The 15,835-nt window shown below is 44.4% G+C and overlaps 1 protein-coding gene across 8 annotated transcripts in view; it reads left to right on the top strand.

Annotated features, from left to right (window-relative positions):
• TNRC18 (trinucleotide repeat containing 18) overlaps window positions 1-15,835 on the top strand; it is a 753,175-nt gene that overhangs the window by 124,093 nt on the left and 613,247 nt on the right. The gene's annotated exons all lie outside the window — the stretch shown is intronic.

The following is a 15,835-nucleotide window of genomic DNA, read 5'->3' as shown; positions in this document are numbered from 1 at the left end:
TTCTGTAAGCAACTGTGGAACCAGCTACCCCAATATAAAGGCCATCAGGTCCAAGTAAGACTTCATGTGGTATCAGATTTCTCACCCCGAGGATTATCCCCCAGATATCTAGTCCACGGGGCCCAGGTCGACACATAAGATTTATGATTAAAGATCTCCCAGCTAGACAGCTCCTCCAGACGAGAAATCTGATTTATCTTAACATGCCACTCCTCCAGTGTGGGGGGGGGGGCAACATCTTTCCAATGTACAGCTATCAGCTGTTTTGCAGCACTTAGCATCAGTGGGAGTAGACCATGCTTTTTTGGTAAGAAATCCTTTGACTGGCACGAAAGGAGAACTTCCGTAGCCCTGAGATTAGTCTTTATTAGTTGCAATTTCTTGAGGACTAGCTCAACACCGACCCAAAAATGTCTCAGTTTGGGACAATCCCAGAATATGTGTGTGTGATGTCCCCCAGAGTTGAGGCATCTCCAACAAGCATCATTATCAGCAAGACCCATCTGAAAGAGCTTCGCGGGAGTCCAATGCCACCTGGTCAATATTTTATAAGAATTTTCCTGCAAAAGTACACATCTCGAGAATCCCCGTGCACTAGACAGCATTCTAGATACTTGTTTCTCTGTGAACGTAGTGTTAAGTTCCATTTCCCAGGAGTAAATAAATGAGGGCTTAAAGTGTACTCCCGGAGAAATCAGATGTGAGTAGATACGAGACAAGATTTTTAGCCGTGGAAGCGGAAGTTTGATCATAATATCTAACCAGGACCAATTTGATTTGGTCGGGAATTTCTTCTTAAATTGCAGAAGCGTACGTCGAATGTGCTGGCTCTGAAGAAAATTAGTTGGTTGAATCATTGCACATGGTGGCCAAACTCCTCCCTGTAATATTTTATTACCGTAAAAGCTATTCAGTGTATCTCTAGGGAGGGTAGACCATAGATTATAAAGATCTTGAAAATCAAAATCTAATAGATACGGTATTGAGCCAATCGGCGTTAACGTCGAGGGAAAAGTGTCCTCCGGTAGTTCCCCCAACATCAATCTTTTGATATGTAATGTAGTAGAAGTTATCTCGTCTAGTCTAAGAGCGACCGGTGGTTTAGCCCTAGTCCAGAGATAAGGCAAACCCCTCGGGCCCAGTAAAGCCAGGTCGACACAAGTTCCCTCCCCACCCTCAGCGCAAGACACCACCTTTAACCATCTGCTAAGGTGGATTGCTTTATAATATAAAAGTGGGTCTGGGACTCCCAATCCACCAGAGGAGACTGGATAAGTAAGAAGCCTATAAGGCAACCTAGCCGGTTTAGATTTCCAGATAAATTTTCCTATTAGTGACTTTAATGACCCGAAAAAGGTCAGGGGTATCTGAATCGGAACCATGTTCATGGCATACAAGATGATAGGCATGATATATGCCTTAAACACATTGATGCGACCCAACCAGGATAAAGTGGGTAGGTTATATTTATGCATCAGGTTGGTAACTTTTTTCATTAAGGGGATGAAATTACTTTGAAATAGGTTAGTGGGGTCCCTAGTTATGAATATTCCTAAATATTTAATAGAGCTATTAGACCAAGAGAAGGGAGTCTGTGTACGAATAGTGGAAAGTTGAGAATGAGGGAGAGTAATATTTAACGCTTCAGATTTGGTTAGATTAATTTTAAAATTGGAAAGGGAGCCAAACTGTTGAAAAATTTGGAGGATGATCGGGAATGCCTGAGACGGGTTGGATATGAGGAAAAGCAAATCGTCTGCGAAAGCTAGCGTTTTATGTGTCCCCGGACCCACCGACAACCCCTCTATGCGTTGTTCTTGTCTGATGCTTTGTATCAAAGTTTCTATGACTAAAATGAACAAGGATGGGGACAGAGGGCATCCCTGCCTAGTCCCGTTGTGATTCTCCAAACTGTTTGATAGGGTGCCATTTATCCTGACCCTGGCCGTCGGTTGAGAATAGAGAGAGAGAACTGCTGTTATATATTGAGGAGGGAAGCCAAATTTAATCAACACCTGTTCCATGAATCTCCAGCACACTCTGTCAAAAGCCTTCTCGGCATCCGTTGACAAGAGTACCAAGGGGACCTGCCGGGTCTTGGCAAACATTATAGACTGTATGGCCCTAGTGGAGTTATCTTTCCCTTCCCTACCCCTCACAAAGCCCGCTTGATCCACATGAATTAATTTGGGTAAAAAGTTGCTTATTCTGCCCGCTAGTATTTTAGCCCACAGTTTTATGTCCGCATTAAGCAATGAGATTGGTCTGTAACTGGTGCACAAGTTGGGATCCTTACCCTCCTTCGGGAGAACCGTAATATATGCCTCCAGAGATTGCTTAGGGGGAAGCTGGCCCTTCAAATAGGAATTAAACAAGGTCACCAAATGGGGTAAGAATAATTTTATGAAATTTTTATAGTATATAATGGGGAGACCATCCGGGCCTGGGGCCTTTCCATTTGGAATGGTGGAGAGAGTATCCAAAATTTCTTTAGGGGTAACCGGAGCAGTTAATAAAGTTTGGCCTTCCGGGGTTATTTTAGGTAGATTTAGTGGAATCAGGAACTCTTTGATTTTTTCTATAGCTGTTATTGGGTCTTGCAAGCTATCTGGTATGCTTAGATTATATAAGCTGTCATAAAAGGATCTAAACTCCTCGGCAATGTCAGCAGTCTCGAAAATTGAAGAGCCATCTAGAGTTTTGAGTTGCCTAATAAACGTCCTGTCCTGCTGCTTTTTAAGCAATGAAGACATAAGCTTACTACTTTTTTTGCCGTGGAGATAGAACCTCTGTTTGCATCTCATATAGGTTTTGGCCGATTGGATATTTAAAAGATTTTTTAGCGAATTCCTTAGGTACGTCAGTTCAGTTTGTATCTTATTTACTTGAGATCTCTTGTGCAATCTTTCCAAGGAATTAATTTGGTGCAAAATAGACACAACCTGTTTTGTCCTTTCTTTTTTGAGATGGAAACTCAAAGCTATAAATTCTCCCCTCATTACCGCTTTATGTGATTCCCACACCACAGGTATGGGTGGGCCAGAGTGTAGATTTGTCTGAAAAAAGAATTCGAGAGTGCCAGTCAGTTTCGTAATATGGGAATCTGAATCCAATAATGTCTCATTAAGTGACCATGACCTGGCTGGCCGCGGTAGGGTTACCAGGGCTGTGGAGTCGGAGTCGTGGAGTCGGAGTCGGAGTCTGAGCTCATTTTGGTGGAGTCGGAGTTGGAGTCGGTATAAAATGGACCGACTCCGACTCCTAAAATATATAATAAATTGGGCACAGTAGTTCAATGCAGAATGTGCTGAATATTTTTTCATAGGAGTTTGGGAAAGTTATGAAATGTCCTATAAATGGCTGTTCTATTCCTGATCTAAGGCTACATTCACACACAGCGTTTTTCCTGTGTTTTTTGAGGATACGTTTTTCAGCTGCAAAAGTTGATCATCTTTTTAAAAAACTGCATCACCTGAAAGGTTTTTGAGCTCATAGATACTGTTTTCAATAGCAAAAACAGATTAGAAATCTGCTCTATCTATCCATTTATCCATATCTGTCTATCCATATCGCATCTGTACCAAAAAGAATGAAAACCGGGTAGTACACCAATATATATTCTGTTCTATCTAAATATCTTGATTATTGGATCATAAAAATGATTAAATGTCGGAGGTTCACATTGTACTACAATAAATTTTTCACTTAAATATAAGCAATATGTGTGGGAGTCGGAGTCGTGGAGTCGGAGTTGGAGTCGGAGTCGGTGTAAGGGAAATTGAGGAGTCGGAGTCGCAGGTTTGGCTTACCGACTCCACAGCCCTGAGGGTTACTATGCCTATATCAAGAAAAATAGGAGCATGGTCCGATAGAGAGATAGTGTCTATAGTCGCATTTTTGACTAATGAGAGGTTAGTTGTTTGTGTCAATATATAATCAATTCTATGATAGCTACCACACGGATGGGAATAAAAAGTGTAATCTCTGCCCGAAGGAAAGAGTGTCCTCCAGGGGTCTATCAAGTGTAATTCTTGGAAAGAAAGGTGTAATTTTCTCAGTGCCCTTTGAGAAAGGGTCCACTTGCCCGTGGAAGTATCCAGGGATGGATTAAGTGATACGTTAAAATCTCCCCCCATCAGCAATAAACCCTCAGTAAATAGTTTTAAGGTATTCATTGTTTTGCACAGCCATCCAATCTGATTCCTGTTTGGGGCGTATAAGTTACATAGGGTAACTTTAGTATTGGCAATAAGGCCCTTTAGTATAATATACCTTCCTTCGGAATCTGAAAGGCAATCATGCAAGACAAAAGGAACATTCTTTTAATAGCAATACTCACTCCTCTAGACGCCGACCCACCCGTACTATGATAGCAGGTCAGGTAACGAGATCTAGACATATCCGGTACTCTCCCCGCTTTAAAATGTGTCTCCTGTAGAAAGACTACACTAGCCTTTTTTGCATGTAGAAGGTTCAATACCTGACTTCTCTTACACTGGGAGCGTAAACCTTTTACATTGTATGAAGCCACTACTATAGTGGCAAAATTTTCCTTCTCACCCATAGTAAAATAGATGTAGCAAAAGAAAAAATAAATGATAAAGTGCCCTATGCTGACGGGCTACAAAAAATACAAAATACAAGGTAAAATAACAGTAACCGATAGATAACAATAACCAACTACCTGCCTGCGGCAGGAGTAGGGGGTCAAACATACCCCCCATGACAGAGCAGGGAATTACATCCTCAACACACGAGTAGTATATGTTAGCTTATAAGGCAGTTAAATGAAAGCAGCAACACCTAGGCAGGTGCCAATCAAGGCAAACCAAAGTGATCTAAAACATTACAAGGTTATACAGAAATTTCCGGGTCCATATGCAAGAAAATACGACTAGACCGAATACAACAGAATTCAGGGGGGCATCTCTTTTCTCGCCCCAGATTTCCCTCTTTTAGGGGGCATGCGTCTCTTCACTGAGGCCCAGTCCCCCTGACCTCCTGTATAAGCATTGATAGGAGGAGGCGTGCGAAGATCCATATCTAAAGGCAACCATGAAGGAATATCAATAGGAGCAATGTCAAAAGTGTCCCATATTTTGTTTAAATCTTCGGAACTCCTCGCTGTTATTTGTTTGCCATCCCCATTTATCGATATTCCAAACGGAAACAGCCATTTATAGAGAATTTTACGCGAGCGTAGTATTTCCAATAAGGGTCTTAGAATTCTTCTCTTTGCAAGAGTCGACGGCGCAATGTCCTGGTAAAGTTGGATAGCAGATCCTTCGTAGGTGAGATTTTTAAAATCCCTTGAGGCAGACAAAATAATATTGGTGTCCACATAGCTCAACAAGCCACAGATCACATCCCTCGGGGGTTCAGAAGGCTTAGGCTTGGGTCTGAGCGATCTATGGACCCTCTCTATTACAATTTGGTCGCATTTTTCTTGCGGGATAGGAGGGCAAAGATTTCTTTCGTGGATTTTTCCAGTATTTCTGCAGACACACTTTCAGGCAATCCTTTAATCCTTATATTTTTTCTGCGACTCCTATTCTCTTGATCTTCTAAGGCCAGAAGAGAGTTATTAAGCTGTGTTCTGTGGTAGTCCAAATGATCCCTCATGGCATTAGAGTGGCTAATGAGAGAGGACTGAGATGATTCAAGGGACTCCACTCTATTACCAATGTGTGACAAATCTGCTCTCATACCAGATATCTCTGTAACCAAAGGCTTTAATGCTTGGGCCAGAAGTTTTTTGAATACTGATCTAGAGAACTTCCCAGAGTCTGAGTGGGTAATATCGCTGCCTGAGACATCATCACTTGAGTCCGAGTCCTCGACCTGTTCCTCCACCTCAGCATTTGCATGCAGCTTTTTTGGTGTGGGCCTAGCCGCCCCAGGTTTATTTTTCAAAAATTTCTCCATTTCGCTTTGCCTGCCTTGATGTACACTAGTAGCCAGCGGTTTTGCACGCTCTTTATTAGATTTAACCATAATGCTGAATTAAAGCGTGCATTTGAATCACTCCTCGTGCATTCAGGGAAAGTCTACTAATGCATATTCATAGATGAAGATAACCCCATGCGTCTTAAAAGGTGGAGCGATGACATGAGTGAATAAGGCCCTGATATGGTGCACTATATATAAAGTCTCACACTGCTGTGGTATGGAATTAGGACGGTCTTAGCGTCTCTGGAAAGGGGGAGCGGTACCCCCAAACCCCCAGTCACTGTATGCAGCAGGAGCGACCGTCTCAAAATCCCTGGGCAATTCACCAGGAGCACCCAGCACTGCGGCCACCCTCTGTTCACCAGCCAGGCACTTGCGACCAGCTCACCTCCCTCTCCTCCGGTAAGCAGACCTTCTCCTTCCTTTCCTTGATAGTCAGCGGTCTCTCCTCCAGCATAGGCCGCAGCCCTCCACCACCTCCAACGGCTCTCCGCAGACTGCCGACCTGCTCACCTCAGGAAGAAGCAGCCAAGATGGCGCCTGACCGCCTCTGGCGCCAAGGCCCGTTCCCCGTGACCGCTCTCCTCTCTGAGAGCCACGGTTCTCTCCACGCCGTCCTCCACCACTCTCTCCTAGCCCAACTCTCCGGGGGGCACGCAAACACCCTCGTTGGGGTCCGAAGAGGGCTCTCTTTGTGGCTGGCAGCGGGAGCAACAGCAAAACACGTCCTCCCCACAAGCGATCCAGACCATGCCCCCCTAAACTTGTGAATTTTTGGCAACGTTTTAGGGATTTTTAGGATTTTTTTTTTTTAAGCTAACCATTTTCCCTACCCAACAGACTTTTAAGAAAACTCCTATAATTGCATTGAAATATAAGCCCGATTATGTTTTGCTACTTTGTAACTGTGTCTATACTGCACCACAGTACGCCATTAATATGTTTGAGGGGAAAAAAAGGCACACTTCTTTACACAGTGAATGAGGAAAGAGTAGCTAACTATGGATTATAATTTTCCTTAAAGGGACGGTCAGCATAGAATTACTGTTCAAACGAAGTAGAACTGCTCAGTGCTTCACTGTGTGGCCAGTCATTTAAACCCCTTTACCCCCTAAAGTGGTTTGCACATTAATGACCAGGCCAATTTTTACAATTCTGACCACTGTCACTTTGAGGTAATAACTCTGGAACGCTTCAGTGGATCCCGGTGATCCTGAGACTTTTTTTTTTTTTTTTTGTGACATTTTGGACTTCATAATAGTGGTAAAACTTCTTTGGTATGACTTGCATTTTTTTGTGAAAAAAAAAAATGAAATTTGGTGATTTTGAAAATATAGCAATTTTCCGAAGTTGAATTTTCCTATCACCTATGACGGCACCAACGAAAGAGGGGATCCGCCCTTCAGGGACAGGGAACCTTTAAGATAAAAAGGGCGGCTCCTCTCTCCGCATCAGTGGTTTCCTGTCCTTGACGGGCGGAGCCTTTACCTGCATAGCGGCATCACAAAAGAAGAAGGTCCCATGCCTGGGCCGGTTAGTGGCAGCAGGGTACCGTTCCTGCTTTGGCTGGTGCCAGCAGTCCTGGAAGCGCTGTGGTGGGGCCCGATAGGGTCTTGGCCGTCAAGCCAGCCGGCGGATCCCCTGCAGACATACAATACCGTTTTAAAGTTTAGGGTCACTTAGAAATTTCCTTATTTTTTAAAGAAAATCACAGTTTTTTCCAAATGAAGCTAATATTAAATGATTCAGAAATACCCTCTATACATTGTTAATGTGGTAAATGACTATTGTAGCTGCCAACGTCTGGTTTGTAATGCAGTATCTTCATAGGTGTATAGAGGCCCATTTCCAACAACCATCACTCCAGTGTTCTTATGGTACTTTGTTTGCTAACTGTGTAAGAAGGCTAATGGATGGTTAGAATACCTTTGAAAACCCTTGTGCAAGTATGTTAGCAAAGCTGAAAACAGTTTGGCTGATTAGAGAAGCTATATACCTGACCTTCCTTTGAGTTAGTTGACAATCTGGAGCATTACATTTATTGGTTTCATTAAACTCTCAAAATGGACAGGAAAAAAAGAACTTTCATGTGAAACTTGACAGTCTATTTTTGTTCTTAGAAATGAAGGCTATTCCATGCGAGAGATTGCCAAGAAATTGAAGATTTCCTACAACGGTGTGTACTACTCCCTTCAGAGGAGACCACAAACAGGCTCTAACCAGAGTAGAAAGAGAAGTGGGCGGTCCCGCTGCACAACTGAGCTTCAAGTACAATAGAGTCTGTAGTTTGAGAAGGCCACAGGCCATCAACTGGCAGGTTCATTAAATAGTACACGCAAAACGCCAGTGTCATTTTCTACAGTGAAGAGACGACTCCGGAATGCTGGCTTTCAGGGCAGAGTGGCAAAGAAAAAGCCACACCTGAGACTGGCTAATAAAAGGAAAAGATTAATATGGGCAAAAGAACACAGACATTGAACAGAGGAAGATTAGAAAAATGTGTTATGGACAGACGAATCCAAGTTTGAGGTGTTTGGATCACACAGAAGAACATTTGTGAGACGCAGAACTATTGAAAAGATGCTGGAAGAGTGCCTGATGCCATCTGTCAAGCATGGTGGAGGTAATGTGATGGTCTGGGGTTGCTTTGGTGCTGGTAAAGTGGGAGATTTGTACAAGATAAAAGGGATTCTGAATAAGGAAGGCTATCACTCCATTTTGCAATGCCATACCCTGTGGACAGCGCTTGATTGGAGCCAATTTCATCCTACAACAGGACAATGACCCGAAGCACACCTCCAAATTATACAAGAACTATTTAGGGAAGAAGCAGGCAGCTGGTATTCTATCTGTAATGATGTGGCCAGCGCTGTCACCAGATCTCAACCCCATTGAGCTGTTGTGGGAGCAGCTTGACCGTATGGTACGCAAAAAGTGCCCATCAAGCCAAACCAACTTGTAGGAGGGGCTTCTGGAAGCATGGGGTGAAATTTCTCCAGATTTTCCTAAGCAAATTAACTGCTAGAATGACAAAGGTCTGCAATGCTGTAATTGCTGCAAAGGGAGCATTCTTTGATGAAAGCAAAGTTTGAAGGAGAAAATTATTTCAAATAAAAATCTTTTTTTCGAACCTTGTCAATGTCTGGACTAGATTTTAAATTCATTTGGCAACTCACATAATTAATAAAAGTATGAGTTTTCATGGAAAGCACAAAATTGCCTGGGTGACCTCAAACTTTTGAACGGTAGTGTAGTTCTTAAGGGAGGATCGCCGGCCAGGCATGGCCGGTGCAGAGATGGAAGCACAACAGCAGCAGAAAAGCCTACAGCAGCAGCAGCATTGGTAGCCAGAGTAGCCGCAGCGACCCCGACGCCAGCCTCATCAGTGTAGGAGTTCCGGACATTCCAGCGGAGCACGCAGATACAAGGATTCCAGGACAAGGCAGCACAGCTCTTGCAGGATGGAAGATTCCGTGGTCCCTAAGGGAGACCTTTCGGGCGACATCCTGCCTCCTGTTCCGGTACCCTTTAATTTCTCTGAGTGGTGAGTGAGCTACGAGAATGTCATTTTAATAATGCAAATCTCTCTCTCCTTCTCTCTCTGGCTTTCGGGTAGGAGCCCTCTAGAAAGAGTACGGTGAAGTCAAAACATAGGTCTGTGCTCTATGCGGGCAGGATCTGGACAGCGCATAGCACAAAAATTTGTCAGTTGTGTATTAATGACATGGTGGCCAGTGAGACCCCTGACTTTTCCTTCACCCTGAGAACTCTCATCAGAGGCGAGGTGGAGAGCTCATTAAACTCCTGGTCCCTCTCAGGGGAAACATCAAGAAGAGAGAGAGCCAAAGTATCTCCTTCACAGACAATATCATCTGACGGAGTCCTACGGGATACTTTGGAGTCCTCCTCATCGGATAGCGACTCGGGCTCAAGTTATTGCTTCTGCCTGGGGCAGGTGGACAATTTAGTGAAAGCAGTGAGGTCCACAATGAGGCTGGTGGACCAGAAGCCTAAATGATCTATCCAAGACGTCATGTTTGTCACTTTGGACAAGAGAAAGCAAAGGTCTTTCCTATGAATGAGAAATTGCGGACTCTCATCAGTAGAGAGAGGGAAAAGCCGGATAGGAAAGGCCCTCTACCATCCTCCTTCAAAAGATAATACCCCTTTGAGGATGAGGCCTCTTCGTCCTGGAGTAAAGCTCCCAAGTTAGATATTGCCAAATCTAAGGCCTCAAAAAGCTCTTCCCTCCTCTTTGAGAACTCAGGACTATTGAAGGACCCTCTTGATAGGAAGGTTGATAGCTTTCTTAAGGCAACATGGGAGTCATCAGCAGGGGCATTGAGACCAGCCATTGTGGCAGCTTGCACAGCAAGGTCCCGCATGGTCTGGTTAAGCATGTTGGAGGATCAGCTGAGCGATGGTTCATCCTGTGACGCCATTAAAACCACGCTGCCAATGATCAGGAAGAGGCGGTCGTCTTGGCAGATGCGTCGTCCGACTCAGCTTGGCTGGCTGCAAGATCGGCCGCACTATCTAAGGCTAGGTTCACGTTAGCGTTTGAGTCCGCAGCGTATCATCCGCATGTGCAAACGCATGAAACCCATTTCTCTGCAGCATTTTTTATGCGCATCATCTTGTGCATGACATAAAAAAAGCTGCGTGTGCATGCGTTTGTATGTGTTTTTGCATGAGTGTGCGTTGTTTATGCGCATGCGTTTGATATGACACCAGACAAAAATGTTCGTGTCTCATGGGATTTACATTTACATTTTGAAGAACGCATGCGTATCGAACGCATGCGTGCACATGTCATTGTGTTCCCATAGACAGTAATGCGTTTTTTTACGCACTCATCCGCATGTGCGTGCCCGCACATATTTGACTGATTTTTGACGCCTCAAAAAATGCAACATGTTGCGTTTGCCGCGAAACGATGCATGTGTACGCAAAAGCATGCAAACGCATGTCCCTGCGTACACCTTGTTAAATATATGTACGCGTGACACGTGTGGATCTATGTGGATCAAACGCTGCGCACACAGAGGCAAATGTGAAAACAGCCTAATGCAGGCCGGAGGGCGGTCTGGCTGAAAAACTGCCCATGGGATGTTCAGGCAAAAGGGAGGCTATGTTCTCTCCCCTGTGAAGGACAATATTCAGCCTGGCTCTAGATTACGTTTTGGAGAAAGCAGCCGATAAAAAGGAATTCCCGAAGCCACCCTTTTATTCCTTCAGACAGTCCTTTCGAGGGAAAAGATATAGCCGGAAAAGAACATTTGTGGAGCAGAGGAGACGGGACGACGGATCGAAAAAGACCAAGAGGTTCCTGTACGGTACATCTGCCTGAAGTGGTCGGAGGTCCCCTAAATGACTCTCTTCCCAGGTGGGAGGAAAGTTCTGCCTCTTCCTTCCAGCCTGGGAGAAAATATCACCCAGTCCTTGGCTTCTCTACCTGGTGGGGGCGGGGTTGAGACTGGGGTTCGAGAGGTATCCTCCAGACCGGTTCATCGTTACGGCCCAGCGAGTGTCTGTTTCAGAGCAGAACGCAATGGACTCAGAGGAAGTGTGCCTCTTGAGGAAGAATGTCCTGCAGAATGTACCAGCGGGAGAAGAAGCGAAAGGGTTCTACTCTCCCCTGTTTCTAATAAATAAGCTGGATGGCTCGTACATGACGATCTTCAGCTTAAAGGGCCTAAACAAGTTCTTGAAAATTCCAAAGTTCAAAATGGAGTCAATAAAATCGACAATTCAGCTGCTCTTCCCAAATTGTTATATGACCATCCTACACTTGAAGGACGCGTGTTACCATGTGCCAATACCTACAGCGTTCAGAAAATACCTCCGGTTGACGGTACCTGTGGAAGACACCATAAGACCCATACAGTGCAAAACCTGGCAGTGGCCCTTTGGGTTTTCACGAAACTGGTAGTGGAGGTTACGGCCCACCTCAGAAAGAGGCAGACTAGTCAATCACGTACCTGGACGATTTTCTAACAGTAATCCATTCCTTCACCCACTGCGATAATCAAGTGAAGGACATAGCCACCATCTTAGAAAGCTAAGGGTGGTGTTTGAAACTAGTAAAGTAAAGATTGCGCCCACAAAGGACTTTAACTCTACTCTTGCCAGCAGAAATTTTGTCTGCTAGAGCAAAAAGAAAAATTGCTAAGTCTCCTTTCCAGGTTGATAGAAAATCCAGTGATGTCCCTCAGAAGTGCTATGTCCCTCTTGGGCTCCCTGACCTTGTGCATCCCGGGTGTGAAGTGGGCTCAGATCCACTCGAGAGTTGCAGGGTTTCATCCTGCAAAGCCAGCATTCAAAATCAGAAGAGGGGGCACCACAGATTTGATCTGAAGGGATCCAACCACGGCCTATACAAACAACGTAGTAGTATCAAGAAGAGAAAGGGATAGGCCACAAAAGGGGATCACCTCAAGGCATGGACTAGCATAAAATCAATTCATTTTTATTGAACACAGACAAGCACAAAACATATAAAAACACATTAAAATAGTCACACATATGACATATGTGCAGACAATACAAGGCTTATAATAAAGCCAACTGCCTGAAGCAATTACTCCACAATATAGTAACTTAAATAGAAACCCTAAGATCATATAAACAGCATACCATTACATACTGAGTGTATAATGTACATTCAGTGCCCATACAAAAAGCAGTTTGATTTCTGAATAAATATAAGCACATAGAAAATTAATTAAGGGCCCTATATGATAATACCCATAGTAATGGTTAGAAATTACTGCACTGCAGAGCACACATTGTGTGCAATCAGAATGTAAACATATTACCAAGGATGGCTACCACCCCCATATATAGTGCACAAAGTTTTAGAAATAGGCTTAAATGGCCTGCAAATGCAAAGTATAATTAAGCAGAATCCACAGTATCAAGAACTAGGCACTATGAATAAATAATGTGGTAGAGCAGATACAGAGCACATGAGAGTAGGAAAAAAACAAAAAATGGGCTAAGATGGCCACCCAGGAAAAAAGGCATAAATTAGTAATATCTACAAAGGGAACCCATGTGGAGTAAAACCAGGCAGAGCTAGGACCCGACCCGTGTCGGCACCCTAAGTGGCTTTGTCAGGGGTACTCACAGCTAGCTACCTGTGTCATTAAATACGGTAGATGATTTGATATAACGCAGCTGTGCTGCAGCTTACCAGGGATGAATGGAAAGAAAACACCTGCGGTATCCATATGTGGCCAATGGCCCATGGCAGCATCGTGTAACGTCCGCAGGGACTGAGACATTAGACAGAGTGCGCAGGCGCTGGCGTCTGCAGGACCGGAAACTCATTACAATGTATGAGGCTGTAGTACCTAGTCTCATTGCGCAGGCGCCAGAGTCTAGGTAAGGAGAGGCGCCTGGCAAAGCCTGCATTCATTGCAGGGGTGTCTGGAAAGTACACTGACGCTGCCCTGGGAGGTTATATATTCGCTCCGCTTGTGGTTGGACATAAAATCCCTTGGGTGGGGGTCCCGTCGTTTCGTCATGTCACCAGTGTAGTTACCACAGGCTCCAGTCCCAGGGGATGGGGAGCATATCTGGACGACCATCTAGTTCAGGGGACATGGTCAGCGGTAGAAAGGGAAGCCTCCTCAAATATGTTGGCGCTTTGGGCGGTAGAGAATGCTTTGCAAAATCTCTTACCATACCTGCAAGGCCATCATGTGAAGGTATTATCAGACAACCAGGTCACTGTGGCTTACCTGAATCATCAGGGAAGCACCCGATACTGGGCCCTAATGCAGGTAACCAGACAAATTTTTGGCCTTGTGGAAAGAACATCTTATCGCTATCTTTGCTCCATTGTGGGAAAGGACAATGTAACAACAGATTATTTGAGTCGCAGGCCACTTAAATAATCTGTTGCAGGCCACTTCTGCAGGGTGAATGGACCCTCAAAACAACAGTATTCAAATGTTTGGTGGACATGTGGGGGGAACTGCAGATCGACATTTTTGCCTGAATTAGAAAGAAAATCCCCAGGCGGTGGACGCCTTCCGAATCAAATGGGGTTTTCCCTGGCCTACCCCTTTCCACAAATCTGTCTACCATCAGTCCTCAGGAAGATCAGGCAAGATGGGCCGAGGGTAATACTTACAGCCCACTTTTGGCCCAAGAATCCCTGGTTCATTTGGTTGAGGAGAATGTCAGTCACGGAGCCTTGGGTCCTTCCAGAGATGCCAGACCTAGCTCAAGAGCTGGTGTTTCATCCTCGGGTGACTGGGCTGCACTTAACAACCTGGAACTTGAGAGGGTTCAGTGCTAGAGGGTAAGAGGTTCTCTGCCAACTTGATCTCTACTTTGCTTGCCAGTAGAAAGTTGGTCACTACAAAAATTTATTTTAGAACATGGGAAAAGTTCTTGTCATCCACAGGGTGTTCTCCAGAAGGAAAGGTACCCCTTAAAGAGATCCTGGAGTTCCTTCAGAAAGGACAAGAACAGGGCCTGGCACTGAGTACTTTGAAAGTTCAGTTGTCAGCATTAGGGACTTTTTATAATTACAATCTAGAGGATAATCGGTGAGTGATAAGATTTATTAAGGCCTGTGCTAGATCCAGACCAGTCCCGATGACCAGGGTCCCTCCATGGGACTTGAACTTGGACTTAGATGCTTTAACCGAACCTCACTTTGAACCTTTAGCTAAAGGGTCCATGAAACTGGCTACATTCAAAACCATACTCCTAGTAACCCTTACATCGGTGTGGAGAAACAGTGACTTTCAGCAGATCCTCCCTTTCCCGTGGTAATGGATGATAGGCAGGATCAGGTTTTGAGACTACCCTATCTGACTAAAGTAGTGTCTAGGTTCCATAGGTCGCAGGAAGATACCTCTACCTTCCTTCTGTCCTGACCCAAAGAATGATAGGGAAAGTAAATTCCACACATTAGATGTCAAGAGATGCCTCCTTCACTATTTGAGGGCAACAAAATCTTGTAGGAAGGATAGGGCTCTGTTTATCTCCTTCCAGGGTTCTAGGAAGGGGACGGGAGCCTCGAAGGGTACCCTATCCAGGGTTTGGCCTATGTGAGTGCTGGAAGACTAGTCCCGTACGTTCTAAGGGCCCACTCTACAAGGGCGATGGCACCATCTTGGGTTGAGAAAGCAGATGTATCCATTGATCAAATCTGTAAGGCAGCTACACACGTGGTCAAAATTGTTAATACCCTTCATTTAATGACAGAAAAACACACAATGGTGACAGAAATAACTTGAATCTGATAAAAGTAGTAATAAATCAAAAATCTATGAAAATGAACAAATGAAAGTCAGACATTGCTTTTCAACCCTGCTTCCACAGAACTTTAATAAAATAAAACTCATGAAATAGGCCTGGACAGAAATGATGGTACCACTGAAAATGTGACAAAAGGGACATGTTAAATCAAGGTGTGTCCACTAATTAGCATCACAGGTGTCTACAATCTTGGAATCAGTGAGCTGACCTGAATAGAGGGCTACAGATACTCACTGTGCTGTTTGGTTACATGGTGTGTATCACACTCAACATGGACCAGAGGAAGTGAAGGAAAGAGTTGTCTCAGGAGAATAGAAAGAAAATTATAGACAAACATGAAAGGTAAAAGTTATACGACCATCTCCAAGCCTTCCTGTGACTACAGTTGCACATATTTTTCTGAAATTTTAGCTCCATGAAACTGTAGCCAACCTCCTTGGACGTGGCCGCAAGAGGAAAATTGTTGACAAATCAAAGAGACAGGTAATACGAATGGTAACAAAAGAGCCCAGAAAAGCTTCTAAACAGACTAAAGATGAACTTCAAGCTCAAGGAGCATCATGTCAGATCGCACCATCTGTCATTGTATGAGCCAAAGTGGAGTTCA

The sequence above is a fragment of the Dendrobates tinctorius genome, unplaced genomic scaffold (genome assembly GCF_039654945.1).
Source record: "Dendrobates tinctorius isolate UK_male_01 unplaced genomic scaffold, ASM3965494v1 ptg000254l, whole genome shotgun sequence".
Taxonomy (NCBI): domain Eukaryota; kingdom Metazoa; phylum Chordata; class Amphibia; order Anura; family Dendrobatidae; genus Dendrobates; species Dendrobates tinctorius.
The sequence above is the reverse complement of the archived record's forward strand: the minus strand, read 5'-3'. Positions and strand labels throughout refer to the sequence as shown.